Source organism: Berghia stephanieae, chromosome 2 (assembly GCF_034508935.2).
Source record: "Berghia stephanieae isolate SIO BIC M18660-M18661 chromosome 2, UCSD_Bste_1.3, whole genome shotgun sequence".
NCBI classification, from domain to species: Eukaryota; Metazoa; Mollusca; class Gastropoda; order Nudibranchia; family Aeolidiidae; genus Berghia; species Berghia stephanieae.
In genome coordinates, this window is record NC_088361.1 from 94,889,060 (window position 1) to 94,900,284 (window position 11,225).

The window sequence follows — 11,225 nt, forward strand, 5'->3', positions numbered from 1 at the left end:
GAATTGAGTGTGTGCGGAATTTAATGCTGCAGTAGTGTGTCACCACTTTATTAGAGAGACAAAAGAGGGCGGGGCTTTGCGGTATGGGTTTGTCATGTCATCTCTGGCCATTGAATAGGAGTAGAAGGCGAGGGGGCCGGGCATAGATTTAAAACAGGTAGACAATGACAGTTCTAAAGAGAGACTGAGCGATATCCTTTGTTTTGGGATTGACGACTGTGCATTGTGATCCAACAAGTTTAGTGAGAACTTATTGTCTCTAAGCCAGTGATGATACTCACAAAAAGTCAAAAAGGAGGAAAAGTCTCGGAAAAACGGAAAACTCACCTAGAACATTCTTGCACCACAGGAAAGTAGGCAGGATGACTTCTTTTGAGTACAATTTTAAAACGCCCGGAGTCCAGTAAAAGGAGGAAATTTTATATATATATATATATATATTTAAAAAGGAGGTACTTTTTAAAGATTTATTATATAAAAAAAAGTACAAGGAGGAAATGAAGGAAATATCCGCGGATCGAGGATCTGAGGAGGAAAACCGAGGAAAGGAAAGAAAACCGCGGATCCACGGAAAAGTATCATCACTGCTCTAAGCACGCTAATCTCTTTGACTCTTACAAATGTTGAGAACAAAAGAGTGAAAGTGAATCAAATCTGAAAAAGATGTCGATTTGCATCAAAGCTGCTTTTGCTTGACAACATCTATACAGGGCTGCCATATGGTTTTCAATTCAATAATATTGCTCAGTCTGTGGTGGACTAAGAACATTGTGTACAACAACTGGTTTCAGTTTACCATATATGTGTCAAATGTTGCAATAGTGGATGGGAAACTCAAATTCGGTTAATTACAACATTTTCGCTGATCCCAAGGTGTTGCGATTATCTGGAGTGGACTGTAGGTTAGTTTTGTCCCAGCCCATGCCGGAGTCCTTGACTGAAAGGGAAACTGTCAAATGTATAGTTATAGTTTTGGGAGGTGATATTTTTTCATTATAAATCATCTCTCTATAGGTCGGTACTGTCAGATTTTCTTGGCTTTAAATTGTTTGTGGGTGCATTCCGCCTAGCGGTGACTTTAGGTGGTCTCAAACTAATTTCACTGATTGTGTACTCTTGGAATCTACATCTTTTCCCTATCTGAACCCTTTTCTTTTGTCTGACTTTTTCTTGTACAGTTTCAATTGTCATATAAATCTATAACTTTTTTGACCACTCCATTTTCTTCCAATTTACTCGCGCTGAAATGATATAAATTAAATGCGTCGCAAGCATCGTAAAACCCTTAAAAACAAACAATTCAGCGCCATAAATAGGCCAGTCAACTCTCCAAACTTGATCTTCTGATATTATTAGTATTTGTTCTCCTTCCCAATTTCCTCAATTTTTATTATATTTTTGACAGTTTTTTAAAAAATACTTCAGAAAAAACAACCACATCAGCATCCATGTGATAAATGTATTAATTTGTGGACTATTCGCCTTCTAGTCGCAGATTAAATGTTATAAATTATAATCATGTGAAGGAGAAGAAGAATGAACATATTGTGTGATATTTATTCACAATGGAAACAGACATTCATCAATCAACAGACATTTAGGTATGACATCATTTTGACTAGATTCTAAGCGTTTTTCATTTTTTCCAACTGCTGAACTATAATGCTACTTTTTTTTTGTTTTTAAGGATTATTTTGTCAAATTAATACATTTATCACAATCACAAACACCATCATCATTGTCAGTATCAGATCTTTAAATTGACGATTTGCCCAAAACATTTCGTTTTTGCAGGGTGGGGTTCCTGACCTCCCATAGTGGGCAGGGAGGTACATACTCAGAGATGCCAACCAGTACGGGTTTCCTGTATTCTGTACGGTTTTTCTTCTGAAATATGGGCATACGGTTTTATCATGAAAAATACGGGATTTGGTTGAAGTGAAAAATCCACGAAATTATGATCACAACGCGAAAAGTGTTTTCATGCAGAACTTATTTTCTTTGTCTTTCTGAGATTTCTTGAGATAATTTGCCTTGCTATTGTTCGCGTTGAGATCGATTTCTGCACGGCGCAGTGAACACAGGTTTTTGTCCTAAAATACAGGTTTTTGATCTTGAAAATATGGGTTTTCAAAAGGCTAGGTTGGCATCTCTGCATACTGTGTCTTCTATCCCCTTATAAGTGTTTTCCAACATGCTTTCTGTCTTTGTCTTGGAATGAGATTACTTGGTTTTGTCCTGGCCCTGGCCAGAGTCCTAGCTGGGAGGTAAGCAGTCAAATACATAGTTAATAGTTGTTTTGGGAGATGATATTTTTTTCCTTGTAAATCATCTCTCTCTTATGTATTATTATATTTGTTATTTTCAATGTATAATGTAAGCATTTGAGTGTATTCCTCTTTGTTGGATTTTGTGTTTGTGTCCGGATGAGACTTATAGGTGATCTCAAACTAAGTACATTGGTTGGTGTGCTCTTGGAATCACTTGGAATCTACATCCCTATTTGTTCCCAGTTCCCCTGTCTTACTTTTTCTTGGATACTTTAATTGTAATTCTAGAACTTTTTACTATCCCATTCTCTTCCTTTTTACTGGCGCTGATATAACCTAAATGTGTTGCAAGCGCCGTAAAACCCTTAAAAACAAACAAACAATTTCGTTTTTGTGTCTGAAAAAGTTGGTAAGTCTGCATAAGGTCCATGGAGCCAATATCTACTCCGTTTTCTGTAGCTTGTTACATTTTTGATCGATTATCATTCTATCATAAGTACAGTAGAACTCGGAAATAGCGAGTTCGACGGGTCCACTCCTGATTACTCGCTATTTCCGAGTTCTCGCTATTCCCGAGTTGCCAGGAAAGGTTATAATATTGCTGGTTATTCCCCTCAGTGTGTAATTCGAGTAAAAGCCGTCGCCCCTATTTCAATTTCTTCACAGAAGTGGCAGAATGCTTGGTTTTTTGTTGTTTTTGTTTTTTTTTTCAAGTAAAATCATGACCAAAAAAAAAAACAAGAACATAGAAGTGTGTGTGTGCGTGTGAGTGTGTGTATTCACTCGGCATGTTTGATGAGGTAAGCAAGCGCATCACTCAATCACTGACCCATTGAAATAATGGTTCCACACTCCCCTCTCTCGCCGATCGTTAACGATGCTACTCGCTGACCGATGCTGCGAAGTGAGGCATGCTGACATGTGCTTACCTCGCGTGGCACCACATTGGGTGAATAATTGACTCCCACCCCCAATACGCACACAAACCCAACCCCCACCCAAATTTGTTTCGCCTATTATGTACTACTACAGACTAGGCTATTATGTAATATTACTCGTAACGAAAAACAAGAAAAGAAAAGAGGCTAGGCTAAAAATATTTAAATTGCCATTGTCTCTTGTTTTGCAGTCCTAGGCTGGGGCAGGAAATGCTCGTTATTTCCGAGTTGACCTCTTTTTCATACTCGCTACTTTCATGCTAATTTTATTGACTCAAATAAGGGGAAAAAACAGGGATTTAGATTTTACTCGCTATTTCCGAGTACGTTACTTTCATGTTCTACTGTACTTTTTATCAGATCTAGCAACCTTTCACTGCTAGGTGGCAGGGTGGGTGTTTCTGACTCCAGAAGTGGGCAGAGAGATCAATCGTGCTGCTGCTTCTATCCACCATATCCGTATTCCCTTTCCAAGTCGCTCTCTGTCTTTATTCTGGATTGAGATTAGTCGAGTATTATTTTCATGTTCCTGATGGGAATCCTTAGCTGGGAGGGAGACAGTCAAATCAATAGACTTTTCTCTTTTTTTTTTTGATAAAGGATATTTGTTTCCTTGTCTATCAACTCTTTGTTATTTTCATTTACAATTTATAGTTATTAGTAGTGAATATACTCCAGCACCGTTTTCTCAAACTCCTTGGGACATGCAAAAATATTCGAGGAAACTGTAGTTTGAGGAAAGAGTGCCTTGCCATAACGACTTGATGGGGAGGGGAGGGGGGCAGTGGGGCCCAACAGTTTAGAGTTTACAATGCACCCAAAAGATACCTCTTAGAGAAAAGGATCCTGTACGCGACTGCAGTGAAAACAAATCTCATTCCAGAACAAGGGCATGGAAAGGACTAATGATTACAAGAAGGATAGATGTAAAAGAGATAGCATGATTATCAGTTTATGAAGTAGAGCTATCCATGGGCCTACACATGACCAGCAATCCCTTGCCCGAAGGGAAATCCTATTCACCACACGTGTAACTGACGTCTTATGTCAGTGTGAGCAAGACAAGGCTCAAAACGGAAATATGACTTTTAAGCATGTGGTTCGTTCCGACATAATACTGTTTTGAGACGATGGGTCACAAATATAAACAACAGCCTTTCTGTCAATTGCCTTGTGCGTATTTCATGCCTACCTCATATGCATAAGCACTGAAGGTCGGCTAGACACTTTTTATGAATACGACCTGAAGGACGAATAGACACTCCGATATATAATTATCAAAGAGCTCAAATTTTTCTATTCTAATTCTAGTGATTTTTAAATCAATTTTCAACACAAGGTCTATTCTGACATAATACGCGTTTGAGACAGTTGGTCATATATTGTGTTGTTAACTCGGACTGGTTTAGTCAGACCACACACCATATAGCTCAATTGGTAGAGCACTCCTGACCTGGACCTGTCAGATCTAGCAGAAAATTCAAAAACAAATCAAAAAGTGAATTGTCCAGTAGCTATACATGATCACGGCTTTATTATTAATTTAAGATAATCACTCATGATTCACACTATACTATAATCATCAAAGTCAAATACAGATGCACAAACTCCTTTCAGTCAGCAATCTACGACAGGGTATCTGTGGAATGAAAAATAAGTACCATATTAATGTGGTAGTATTCATGTGTGTATTGTCTACAGAGAAAACCAGACTACTTTCAGCTATGAAATTAGCCAGTTCGTTAACTTTTCTATCCATCCGATGCAAGATATTAATTTATTTGTGATCCAATCGATTTTACAATTGGCTGCCAACTTTCATTAATATTCATTGATGTGTATATGTATGTGCATGTCTCTGTGTGTGAGGACGAAGGAGGGGAGGGGAGATAAATGTGTGTGCCCATTGAACGTAATAACAACCCTTTCTGTATATATTATCATTATTTATATATATATATATATATATATATAATATATATATATATATATATATATATATATATAATATATATATATATATATATATATATATATATATATATATATAAAATATATATATATATATATATATATATATATATTATATTATATATATATATATATAATATATATATATATATATATTTTATATATATATATATAATATATATATATATAATATATATTATATATATATATACAGTGCAACCCCGATGTAACGACATCCGTTATAGCGACATTCCCTGTATAACGACATGGTACTCAGGTCCCATTTTATTTTACTATATATCATTAGTAATAAAAAACCCTCTATAGCGACGTACATTTCAGCAAAACCCCTGTATAACGACATTTCTGGTCCGACAAACCTTGAAGGTGTTTGTCTACCATGAAATTGTTCGTAACTATTACAAGTGGTATCTTCCATTCTATGTATGTTGTCTACTCGTAATAAGCCCAGAGCTAGTTCTTATTGTTGCCAATGAAAACGCTTCTTTTTCAAAAAAAAACAAAAAACAAACAAACAAAAAATAAATCAAAAACACAAAAAAAAAAAAGACCAAAAAAAAAAAAAAAAAAAAAGAAGAAAAATAAAAATAAAATTTAATGTGGCCATGTATGCGTATGATGAATACAATACATGCCAGTGCCAAGCCCGGATAAACTACAGAGGGAAAATGAAAAAGTATACATTCACTACACAAGACCCAAAACACCTCCTGATATACACACATAGGAAACCTCTCTGTAACGACATCCCTCTATAACGACACGTTTTCCCAGTCCCGACGATGTCGTTATATCGAGGTTGCACTGTATATATATATATATATATATATAATTATTATTCATATTATTTTTTTAAACAATTATTATTATTATTGTTATCATCACCATTATCATTTAGCTGTTCCAATCTCACAGAAATAATAATAATAAAATGTAGCTAGACCCGGAGGTTCAGACCAAAAAGGTGTTTTTACCAGTTACTTACGTAATGATTAGATAAAAATGTGCAATACCTTCTAATATTTCTTGATTCAGTACTTTACTTAAGTTTTGGTTCTAAATTCAAAACCAAATCCAACATTTTAAGTTTCTAAATTCTCCCATGCATAGAGCTACTATTTTATAGATGCCCCATCAATTCATTAAAACTTTGCCAGATTAACCTTTAGACAACAAAGATTACTGCAAAAACTATTCAGGACAAAAATATCACAAATTATGTATTTATATTTTTTATTTTCAAAAAGATGAGATTATGTTATACGATAATCCTGGAAAAGTATGATTACATTACATCTGGGTCAATAATATATGAAATTACTCTTTTAGGCAAATGAATCATAAGTCAATGATTATCTAGACATAGTAAAATATTAAGTCCCATTCACAGAATGGTACTTTACTAGTATTATTATTATTAATTTATAATTTTTATTAAGTTATATAATAATTTTATATCAAAATTAATTATAACAGTTTATATCAATAATTATTATTAGTAGTGTAACAGTAGTAGTGGGAGTAGTAGAAGAATTATTATTATTATCACTATTATCATTGTTAATGTTGTTATTATTATTTTATCATTATTATCATCATAGAGTAATATTAATAATATTGTGATAAAATCAAACTCCAAATTATAATCACAGTGAGTGTGAGTAAAAATCACAAATTTAAGGTTGAAATTAAAATTCTATACTTTTGACGTTAAAACATTATAGATATTTGAAAATAGTGATTAATTGTAGACCTAAATGAAAAAAAATAATGGTACAATATTATAAATATCAAACTCTACCTTTTCACAAGTTTCCCTCATCATCAAACTTTTTGCCATAGTAAGGTATGCCCTTGTTTGTGACTTTCCAGTCGGTGATGTAAAGGAAAGTCGCTGTACTGACCCCAACATATACAGCAATGGATTTGCCCCTGAAATATTCAACATCAAGATTGTAATAGGCAGACAGTGAAATCTAAACCAAAACTAATAATATGAAATCCATATTTTATCTAAATTTTCATTTTAAGGATACTATTCTATGCTATTGAGGGCAATAATAATATGTAATAATAATAATAATAATAATATCTCATTTCTCCGTTATCATTCTTCTATTTGCATAGTAATGGCAAAACGAAAACCTAAAACAATTCAATTTAGAAGGCTAACACTGACGCGAAAATCTCAAACAAACTGGACATTCACTTGCATGCTTGAGGATAACAATCTTTGCCTTTTGTTTGTATTTTAAGCAGAAATGAAAAATGCCACCGCTCTCCCTGTGGCGTTGTGTTTGTGTGTGTGCGTGTGTTGGGTGCTCAAAGCACATTTAACTAGCATGACCCCTCTCACAAATAATTTAATGTCTTGCATCGGATGGATAGAGATGTTAACCTCTGGATAACGACACCCTTCAATAAAGTCAACACTGGGAGATCAGCGAGGCAATGATGAGTTTGAGGCTGTTACTATTTCAATTTCGTAAAATCAAATAAGTAACCAGGGGTGGAGGAGATGGAAATGAGAGGAGACCACTAGGAAAATAAGTGATGAGTGATAGTGATTAGGCACGGGATAAATAGATAATGTCCTTGTGTGCAGGGTGTGTAATCAACAAAGCGACATGCTGGCTTTGTCATCTTAGATTGCACCAAACCAATGATAGCTGCTTACCAAAGCCAAGCTAGCCTGGCTTTTGACCAGAGAGTTTGAGATAAAAATGGAGGTATCTCTACTCTATGATTGGGCCCTACCAACACCACCCACATTTACCACACTCACATTCATCTTAATATTCTTCGTAAAATACTCATCATTGAAATCTCAAAACAAATAGGTCAGACCCCGACTTGTTCGAGAATTCTGTGCTGCCCTGTAATAATAAAAAAATAACAATAAATCACTGTATCTGACATGTTGCTGCAATGAACCTAAGGATGAAGCCTGCAACAAAGACACAGTTTGGAGTTGGCATTAGTTGTACAGAAGTATACAGTGGTGTGTCATTGTAGATGTTATTAACTGTGTAAATTAACATAACTTTTCTTCTGCTTATCTGATTTTCACAATTTTGGTATCATTAGAATCGTGTTGAAAAGCACTTTAAAATGATATAGGATTCATTGAGCTCAATCCAATTTGAATTTTTTACCAAAGTACCTAGCTATAGGCAGGTATTCATCTACTGTAGGCAGGCTGTGTAAAAATCAATTGTTGTGAGAAAGAAAAAGAGAACTAAGACTAAGAATGAAACAGAGAGTAGAAAATGACAGAGAGAGAGAGAGAGTGAGAAGAGAAAATGAGAGTACTCATTATTATTAACACTCCCGATTTCATTTTCAACTTCAACCTGACTTCGAATCCCGAAATCTGGACTGTGCCATCATCATACACTTTCCATTGCCCTTCAAGAAATGAAAACTATTTTAAATACTAATATTAAACTTCTGATTTTAGTAAATGGATTGAAAATCTATTATCAAGTATATACTTACCAATTATTAAATAATCGTTGCGAAAATACTGAAAGCCTGGCTACTTCTGTTGAGAAAGACATTTTTACAAGTCTTGTTTGTTTCTCTCAATTTCTCTGATTTGATGGAGGTGAAAAGGGTGACAGGAAGTTCATATCCACACTCTTCTGTATTTACGGTAATTTCATTATTTCACGAACTTCGTGTTATGATGCATTCGCCAAAGTATTATCATTCCCTTTTTCCACCAAAATAATTTATGGCGGAGAGTGATGGGTATCACAGACTACTACTGTGTCATCTATGATGGGTACCTACCAGCGTGTGTATTCACTTCTTGGTACCTACCAATAAATTTGAACCATTCCAGCAAATCTCCTTTCACAAACAAATAATTGACACGAATCAAGTAAAATTAAAATAAAATTCCATTTCTCATAGTCAATAGAATATTTTCTTTTGTGTCTATCTTGAGGATAAAAAAAACTGGGATAACCAAGGCGTTACCCGTAGTGCAGATCCGTTGAATGAGTGATTGGGGATAAATTTCTTACTCATTGGAAAAAAAAAGAGGTGTCTTCTTTGTCGGGATTACATATCCCACTCCGATTTTCACCTCTTCGTGACAACCTAGCCTAAGTTCCTGTTTGGTAAATCGGGAAAACTCTCTAATCCCAGCAACATCAATTTTTATCTCAGTAACGCTTGACGTACCCATTTTCAAAGGAAATAAGCTGTCAATTCACAATGAGTGATGAGTAAAAATTGAGTAGCCTCCCCTGTTTATCAAACGAGTGCGTGGCCTTTTGCCAAATTATGATTGTATGCATGCATAGTGTCCTTTGCTACGTGTTTATAATAATTTTTTTTTAGAGTTGGGCTTGACTGATTGAGGTGGGAAAAGGAGATAGCGATAGTAACTATCTTGACCGTCTGAAACCGATCCGTGTTTATTAACACCAGACTTTAATTGATGGTTCCTCTGTGACCTCTTGTTGCTATACCTGAAAAGCTATTGGCATGGATGACCTTTTTACTATTATCTTATAGTTTGAGCCTTCAGTTCTTCAATCAAAATACAGTGCATGCACTTTTGAAAATTACGTCAGTTATAGTTTATAGTTTATAAAAACCAGTCGAATATGCATTTAAGATTTTTTTTTTTTTTTTACTCGAAAATTTATAATAAGAATATTTCGGCCTTGAAATCAACCGCTGAGAGTGAACCGAAGACCCATGGCCACCTTAACTACTTAACTACTGCCTAACGACGGATAAAACAGTCCACAATCCACAGATCGTGAGCATTACTCTCAATCTTAGCCCACATAGATAGTATGCTCTTGGCTAAGAAGCTCATAACATTGCCATCCGGAAGTATAACGGACCAACACACAAAACTATGTGTAACCATGAACTTTTATAGTCGGGGTAATACAGTTTAGTGAGTATCACTCACAAACGCGGATGGCAAAATACAAAACCAAAGGCTTGAGTGACGTCATCTTCGAACTATCTATATGGTTTTTAAAAAATACATCGTGTCGGGTTTGCGATGCAATTCCTTTATCAGTGTGTCAACATATTGTGATAAATACTCATTGGGCCTGACCTATATAAATAGTCAATGGGGACGAAACGGGGTAAATGGCATGAACTGATTGTGGAAAATTCTGATCCCGACGTTATGTCCCTTGGTAAGGCCTCGTCGACTCAAGTGTGGATGAGTAAATGGCTAAAGATTGTGACGGATATTATAAGAAACTTGAATAGGTCAAGTTTTGTATTTTAATGAGGAGAATAAAATCGCACGGTAAATTCAGAGTTTAAAATAATTTATACACACACACACAAACACACACGCGCATCTGAACAAACCGTACATATTCACTCTCCGCAATAAAACACACAGAAATAATAACCCTTTTAAGTTTCATAACTCGACTGCTATAAATTTAATATTTAACATCAAAATCAACTCGACGTATTATTATATTGAACGCTTCTTTTTTTTTTTTTTTTTTTTTTTTTATTTACCTTTTTTTTTTCTTTTGGAAATAGATGTAAATTTACCGTACGCTTCTTTTAGAGACAGCTCATGCCAACTGTGTAAGTCAATTTTACCTTACGCTATTTTTAGTAAAAGCTCATGCCTAATTAATGTGTATGGCAAATTAATTTACAGTCCGCTTCTTTGATCTGTCCCTCCAGGAAATCGCGGCTCTTGAGGCCGTACGCGGCCGCGATTTTTCGCCCTTACCGCAACGGGACCCCAATTTTGACAATTGCCGCAATTTTTTGCAATGATCCATGTTCTGGAGTCACATATAATCATATAATGCTAAACATAGGAAAATACTACTGCCACCGGCACACAAAACTATTGAAGATGCTATTTAATAATAGTTTTATTGCTAACATCAATCTATTATATATAATATATATATATATATATATATATATATATATATATATATATATATATATATATATATATATATATATATATTATGTTTTATCATTTTCAATGTGGAATTCAAAAACCGAA

The 11,225-nt window shown here is 34.8% G+C and overlaps 1 long non-coding RNA gene across 1 annotated transcript; it reads right to left on the bottom strand.

The window, feature by feature from the left end:
* Window positions 1–4,721: 4,721 nt before the first annotated feature.
* LOC144965915 (uncharacterized) lies at window positions 4,722–8,849 on the bottom strand. Its single transcript, XR_013644124.1, has 3 exons — window positions 8,699–8,849; window positions 7,002–7,132; window positions 4,722–4,847 (listed from the first exon to the last, which is right to left on the bottom strand). It is a non-coding gene; the product is annotated as an uncharacterized LOC144965915 (long non-coding RNA).
* Between the last annotated feature and the right edge of the window lie 2,376 nt (window positions 8,850–11,225).